This window comes from Cyphomyrmex costatus, unplaced genomic scaffold (genome assembly GCF_001594065.2).
Source record: "Cyphomyrmex costatus isolate MS0001 unplaced genomic scaffold, Ccosl1.0 scaffold193, whole genome shotgun sequence".
Taxonomy (NCBI): domain Eukaryota; kingdom Metazoa; phylum Arthropoda; class Insecta; order Hymenoptera; family Formicidae; genus Cyphomyrmex; species Cyphomyrmex costatus.
This window is the reverse complement of record NW_017275965.1, coordinates 6,180,418-6,188,259: the sequence shown is the minus strand read 5'-3', so window position 1 is coordinate 6,188,259 and position 7,842 is coordinate 6,180,418.

The window sequence follows — 7,842 nt, the reverse complement described above, 5'->3', positions numbered from 1 at the left end:
GAGATAAACAGGAAAATTGGCACGGTTCTAATTAACTTGGAATTGAATGGAATCCTTCTCATCCCTCCCCAGTAGTTGATAGAGTCAACAGTATCAGGTCTTTGTGTACGACGCTTCGATGTAACGCTTCGAAAATGGTAAACGATGCATTTTTCTGGGCGGGACATTTTCTGAAGCTTTAAGTCGCAGACACCCGGTAACAGCCGTTCTTTGTTCGAGTCGAGTGCCCTTTGGCTACGACGAGAAGCGACGAGGAGTTGTCGACGACAGGCTGTTGCTTGCTATTGACAATATCGGATGAGTTATTTTAAACTTTGTCTCTTACAGTTAAAATACAAAATTAATTATAAGTCCGTGAGTAACGTGGGCGAAATAAATTGCGTGTCACGAAAAATCCTTCAGAGTTTTTCGGCAAACTTAATTGGCATGCGACAGAGACAATCAATTATTACATCTCCGTATCCAACTCGCGTGATAATCATTAATAATTTAGATAACGTCTTCTAGTGTCTTTGTTTTTAAAATGCACGATCGCGCGTCTATGCATCTCGACCGAATCGTTAATTTCAAGTGTAGATCGGCAAGGTCCTGTTTCTTTCCTTTACTGTGGAGTCGCATTCGCTCTCTAATAATTTTTGATTGACATGGCTGCCGTGAATAACAAACGCGGCTAATGAGAAGGCGAGATTAGAACCGTACTATCTCTATTGATCGCCGCATTGTCGTCGAGTGAATTTCGAATTCAGCTCAGAGGTGCCAAACGGTTTCGTATTCACGCCACGACATTTCGCGAGTGTGAGAGGCAGAAGGACAACCCGAGATGGAGAATGTTGAAAAAGGGTAGGACAGACGCGGCGAGGGGACGAATAGTTAGATGGAGGCGTCGCAGCCTCTGACAAACACGATGTTTGCGACGCAAATACTTCCGCCATGCGGACTCTTTGAGTCGGCTGCTGTTAATGCAGAACGATCGATGCGCAAAATTCGAATTCAAAATTGAGATATACGTTGGCGTGGCTTTTATTCGATTTGTATTGGAATACAAACGTAGAAAGTACCTCGAGATTTCTATGCAATCTGCACCATAGATGTATTTCTCATAGAAATTTAAAATATCTAGGAAAAAGTATGCATGAGATGTTCTATTCAATTTTTTTCAAATAAATTATATACTTGATATGTTTGACTTAAATTTTGATCGTAATTGTTTTTACGTTGTGCTATAATACGCATTTTGTGATATATTTAGAACTTAGTCTTTGCTCGTATATCTACTCGCTTCCTTATATTATTTATTTACTGTTTATTATTGCGACGTCGGTATTAACCCTTTGAGTACGAGCATCATAAAACTACCGTGTGGTTTCACGATGCCCGTGGTTTATATTTCATGGTGGCTCCAAAGGATTAACAGCGTTTATGAATACATAAATTTGAAAGTAACTGTTATTATTCTGAGAGACAAATAGTAGATATTATTTATGTATATTTAATCTCCAAATCAATATTACATTATAAAAAAATAACTTTCAGTTTTACACGTGTCCTAATTTATATATATATATCGACTAGTTACATGTTTGTAAAACACTAGATTCTTTCACTAGATTTCTTTGGGTGACATTTCGAATTCAAGCAATTTCGTACTTATACATTTACACACACGCGCATTTCATGGCTTTGAGAGACTGTAACTGCCACAGGTAGAAGCAATTCGTGTCAATCCAACCTTTTCGTCATGTTTGATGCAGTAGGTCGAGCATTACATTTGACGGTCCAAAGGGAAAATTGTTGTAGTAGCAGGCTATCGCACACGTGCGACGCAAATGGCCTGTAAAATAATATCGTACGTATCCCTCATCTACGCCCTCTTTTCTTAGGTGCTCGTGGAATAAAACGCGGCCAAGTTTACCACGTAAACGCGCGAGAATGCCAAAACAGAGTCGAAAGAGGGTTGACGAGTGTTTCCCCAGTGAGCGAGAGCCGACGATGTCTGCTCAGGCCCAAGCATCACCGTCCCTACTTTCCATTCTTCCCTTGTTGTTCCATTCCCCGGAAGATCAGCGGCGGGCTTATTGCCTCATGAATATGTATAGGTAAGATCGGTCTCAGGGCTGTACCGCATCGTGACGCTCGGTCGTTAGACGTACCAATGGCGAATACGAGCTCGGGATAGGCACAGAGGGGCTCGAGAGGATAGGAATGACCGCGAACGAGGCACCGAGAAATTAACGAGTCACTTGGTCGGCTGAAATTATACACAGGAATAAACAGAGGAGGATCTGGAAACAGGTGGAAGCGCTGCGCTGAAAGACCCGTGCATCAGAATGCAGATCATGGAAATGGCCGAGGCGTTGAGTAAAACTAACTACGGGTTTGCACGGTCACTTTATTTCCCTTTTTGTTTTTTAACCGTGGAGTAATCAGCCGAAGAGGTATTTTGATGGTGGCAGAAAAACATGGGTACGCAGCCGTTGAAGTATTTAGCATTAATCGCACCATATTTTAATTATCATAGAGTCAGGTTAATTCTTGGGTGAGATATAGCACTTATTATTATTTTAATATTTAAATTATGTGCAGATATTTGTACACATATATTGTAGTATTATGTCGCGAAATAAAACGTAAACTTCTTTTACATAAAAATATATGATTCTTTGTAAAACTTATTACAACACGTGATGTGTTCTTGTTGACAATATAAAATATAGATATCGATATAAGACAACGCAATCGATGAAATTGATATACAAAGAATTTGATAATGACATAAATTAAGAAATTGTCAGATGGAGTCACGTCGTTGCGTATTCTGAATTTCTTTACTTTTTATTAGAATATCGAGAGAGAAACGCTCCTTCTTTTCTCATAAAATGAGAAACGTCCAATACAGGATGTACTCAACAACGTTGGGATGTCGGCGGCAATCATTAAATGTCTGGAAGATATTTTACAGGAAACTATTGAAATAAACTACTGATGTCACTTATTACTTATATTTTAAACGGAACAGTTCGATATGATTTCAGTAGTTATTCGTTGTCGCGAATTAGAACAAAATTTATACAATTTTATCTTTTTTGTTGAGCATCATTTAAGTGGACATTTTTTCTTGCTATTATCGTAATAGAGATATTTAAATGTAAACCTGCTTAGTATTTTTTGTTGTTAGCAAAACAGTTACTTTTGCGTTTTATAAGTACTTCCTTTAATATTTATGTTATTTTTTAGATGTACACATTTATCACTTTTAAATGTATATATCTATATAAACAAGATTGATGAACAAAGATATGGAATTGACACACATCATAAGAACACGGAACCAGTTACTTCACGTTTATAGATTAGTTCGATGGCTTGAAAGAACGTCGATACCGTCCGTTATCGTTTATTGCTTCGGAAACGAAGTTGAATGCCGCCTCTCGCTCTATGTTCTCAGCTATTCTTCGATAGTTCCTTTAAACTACCGAATAGGCTTCCAAATAACTTCCAGACAACCTCCGTTATAGATGAGCTCTTTGTAAAGCTGTCATAGAAATCTCTGTTCTCGTCAAGTGGAATCAGAAATACTCTCGGAAATCAAGAATCGAGCTTTCTTACAAATGTCTTTTTTGCATGATTTGCACTTGTTGTATTTCTACTAAACTTCTTGTAAAACAGTATATCCATTATTAAAGTTTGGAAAACATACTCTGTGAATAATTCTTTGGGTTAGTTTATTACCTTTCGCCACTCTGTTAAGTTAATTTTTAGTGACAGTTTATCAAATTGATAATTCATTCTTTTTTGTGAGGAGTAAAAGTTAAGATCTTTAAAGTTAAAACGATAGTGAAATTGTGAAGAAATATTTATTAATCGCGTAAAACGGATACAACTTGGAATAAGTTTCCACAATGTTCGCTTATAATATGCATATTTTGCGGTTACTATAAGAAAAAGAAACACGCGATGTTACGACAATACAAAGTGATGCGTGTAATCACGGCGTCGTTGAGAAATGGTCGACTAGCGGGAACATCTGGCGCTTTGAAGCAGAAAACGGGCAAATCTTCCCTCATTTTTCTCATCCCCTACTCGGGACGATGCGCTTTCTAGTTAGCGTTTTCTTGCCGCGAACATCATAGATTTTCGAGTTTATTTTCACACCGGATAAATATGAATCTCTGAGAAATGGAGGAATAATTAAGCGGATGGGCGAAAGAAACTCGTGACTTGCGCGATGTAATTTTGCGGCGACTTTCTTAAATTTTGTCCCCATTTGTGTCCTACATATTACGCAAACAGTTTTCCGAGCAGAGCCGGTAATGGAGAACTTTGCGATAGACTCACTCCTAAGTTTCCGAGTTTTTGTTGGGTAAAGTCGCCGCACTTCGTTTGCGTCTTATCGCGCCAGTATAAGTAACTACTTCAACTCAGAGAGTTGAAATGGGCCAACGAGTCTGGATTTTCAAAATTTTCATTCACGTTCCTTTTCGACCTTATTTATCACGCTAAGATTTTAAAAGCCTTCAATCGCGAGCCGTCATAGTTTTAGAATTATTGGAAGCCGCGGGGGATGCTTGCGCGAAATGCGTAAGCGGCTGATTTCGCATTTCCCGCACGCGGAGCTACTTGGATGACCTGTTCGGAATTTTCAAAACGGTCTGGCAACCGGGTTGTTTGCATCTCGTTTGCACCTGGCGAGAAAGAAAGTTTTGGAAATTCTCGGCGGGCACCCGCTTCGCTTCAGATTCGAAGTTTTTTCGATAACTCGAAAATTATGGGTGCCCAATGGTCGTTTCTCCACATCTGGCCAGCGGAAACGACGTGTAAAGCCAAACTTTTGTAGAATCGAAGATTCTGTACAGAAGTCGGCTGGTTATATATTTTCACGGAAGCTATTGGGAATGGCGAGATACACGTAACATACATAAGGAGCAAATAAATAAGACAAGAAAACTTTTTTCGCAGAGATTGTATAGTGACTTTTTTTTTCTAAGATTGCAGTAATTGAAATCTTTTTTTATTTTCCAATAAAATAATTGTTTATCAATCGCTTAAAAAAGATTACACGTGGACTCGTTAAAAAATGTCTGCGTCGCAGTTTATTCTGAAACTTTCTTCTGATAATCAACCTTCGATCTGCTGAAGTTTATTTTGTTTCACGTTTAATACGTGCAGTTCATGGTTACATATACTGTAGAAAGAAAAGCTTGGGGTTTGTAGCAATACGGATTGGTATATGTAATCACGATCCATTGAAAAATAGCCAAGCGGCAGAAGCATATGGCGCTTCGGAATCGGAGAACACAGCTTTCCTCCACCTTTCTTTTTGATTTCCTCGTCAGCTGGCGCGGAGTATAATAATATTTTTGATTCGAAGGTCGTTACTTCTTAAGTCGTGTGCCCGAACATTTCTGATATCTGATGAAATACGGTCGTCTTTCAACGACTTCAAAGCACTTTGCGGAGTAAGTGCTATAAAATATTTAAGAAAATCAGAACGCGCGCGAATACATTATATGTTCTGTATATGTGGATATAGTCTTCTTGCTAAAAACTTTTTGAACTGAAAGATAAGCATTTGGTTTTTGAGAGATTGTTTAGATTTTAATATTAAATAATTTCGTATGTTTATGCAACATGTCGTAAATTTTTGCTAAAGGAAACATTTAGTTGAACGAAAACTTTATAATGAAAAATTTTATAAAAGGAAAGTGTATAGCTCCCTTCTTGCTCACATACATGTAAGTGTAATATGATACTGTTCATCTCGCAGAAACCGATCTTTTATACTATATCTCTCGTAATTTCACTCGAGTTCAACGGGATCACATACCTGCACGTCGTTATATAATTTGTCGCCTATGAAAAAAACATGAAGCCATGGTAGTAAGTGCGGAACGATGCGCGTAATCACGGCAACATTGAGAAATGGTCGAGTAGTAGTAGCATCTGGCGGGCCGGACCGGGCCAGGAAGCGAGAGAGAAGCCTCCTCTGGTTTTCTTGTTGATTTCCTCGTCGTCCTGCGTGAACAAGAATAATGCTCTCGGCCTGGCACCGGACCCGGTACCAGATGCCGGCTCACGAAGATCGAATACACGCCGTTGTTATTGCGTCCGGAAACGAGTATCGTTTATCTGCGAAAAAGAGGAGAGAGTGAGAGGAGGGTTTCTGGTGGCAACGGTTTCTGTTCCGAATCTCAAGATTCGAGATTATCACAGATCGGAGATAACAAAATTATCAATAGAGAAATTGATTCACGCTGCAATAAAAATATAAGAGTCTACATTCCTTTAATCTTATCTAAGCATTTTTTGCTTGAAATAAATAAATATTATGATATTCAGGCTGTATTTCTTTTCGGCACATTAAGTTTTATTATATGTGAAAGAAAGATATAAAATGAAGTTTATATCGTGAGTGCTCAAAGTAAGCGCAGCTTGCTGAGATACGCCAACAAGATTTTGCCGATTGGTTGTTAGGCTCAGCTTTTCATTATCTGGTTAATTTGTAGTACGATTTAACATGATTTTATCCTATATGGACTCCATATATGATGATGTCATGCATGAATCCTATTGGATGAAATATCAGGTTAAGCTTAATCACAAGTTAACCAAATAATTAAAAACCCGGTCTTAGATATATTATAAGTATGGACGTAACAAGTTTAATGAACTACGCATTCTCTGATCTTGTTTAGCATCTGTATTTATTATTAAAAAGAATTGAATTGTATATCAGCATTTCTCTTCAACTTAATACTTTAAAAAAGAAGAGAGCAATAGATTCAAGTTACTTCATTCTTTCTAAACTAACAGGGACAATTTCATAGAAATACGCAGTCTGTTCTTATTTCATCTATGGTTAAACGCGATTATAGAATTTTCCGTCCGTTTTGCTCTCTCTAATGTTCTATATTCATTAAGCATTAATCAATTGAATTAGTTAGATGGTGATCGATATTTGTGATCCTTTGCTCACTATATTGCTGTAGGTATTATACATGCAGGATGTATTAAAGTTAATTTTGTTTTTGAGATATTTCAAATAGTTTTTTTTAGTATATATAGATAAATACTTTTTAGTTACAAGGTTTCGAAATTTAAACCTTTTTAACACTCATAAATTGAGATATTTGTATTGTATATTTTTTGACAATAAGATCCTCCTCTTACGAAACGAGATAGGTCTCTAGAAGTCGTCTACTGGAATCTTTAGGATTTCGAAATATCCTGATATTCTGCCCGATGTCTCCGCGGAAGAGATTGGTTCAAAGACGGTACGCAGAAGCCAATGTGATTGTACGTGGATACGAAGGGGATTGCGGCAGGTCACGTCGCGCTTCACTTAAAACAAGTAAAGGCCGTGGCAAAACCGTAGGATGGAACCAGTGGGTAAACGGATAAACCTAAGCCGAAGGATCTCTGTCCTTCTCCATGATGCGTCTGGCCTATACGTGCTCAACGTTCGGGACATGTCTGCGACGAAAAATGGTCTCTGTGTTTTACAGAATATTCTCTATTAGAGTTGTGATACGAGTACAAACATTTTTAACATAGTAGTTCACTGTGGGTTATACGCTGAGGATTATAAGAAAATGAATGACCCGTTCATATCTGCTTCTTATCGTAAGGAATATTTTTCCTTACTTTGAATAACAGGAAAGAGATGTATTAATACATTAATTAATGATTTCGTAATTGATAATATATAAGTAGTTGAGACAAATAATAAAAAGAAGTATAAAATATCCGCATGTATCTCCATACACAAATCTTTAATTTGTTCTTTTATTTGGAAAAGAGCTAATACATTGATCATAGATATATTATTATATAATGTAACTCGCT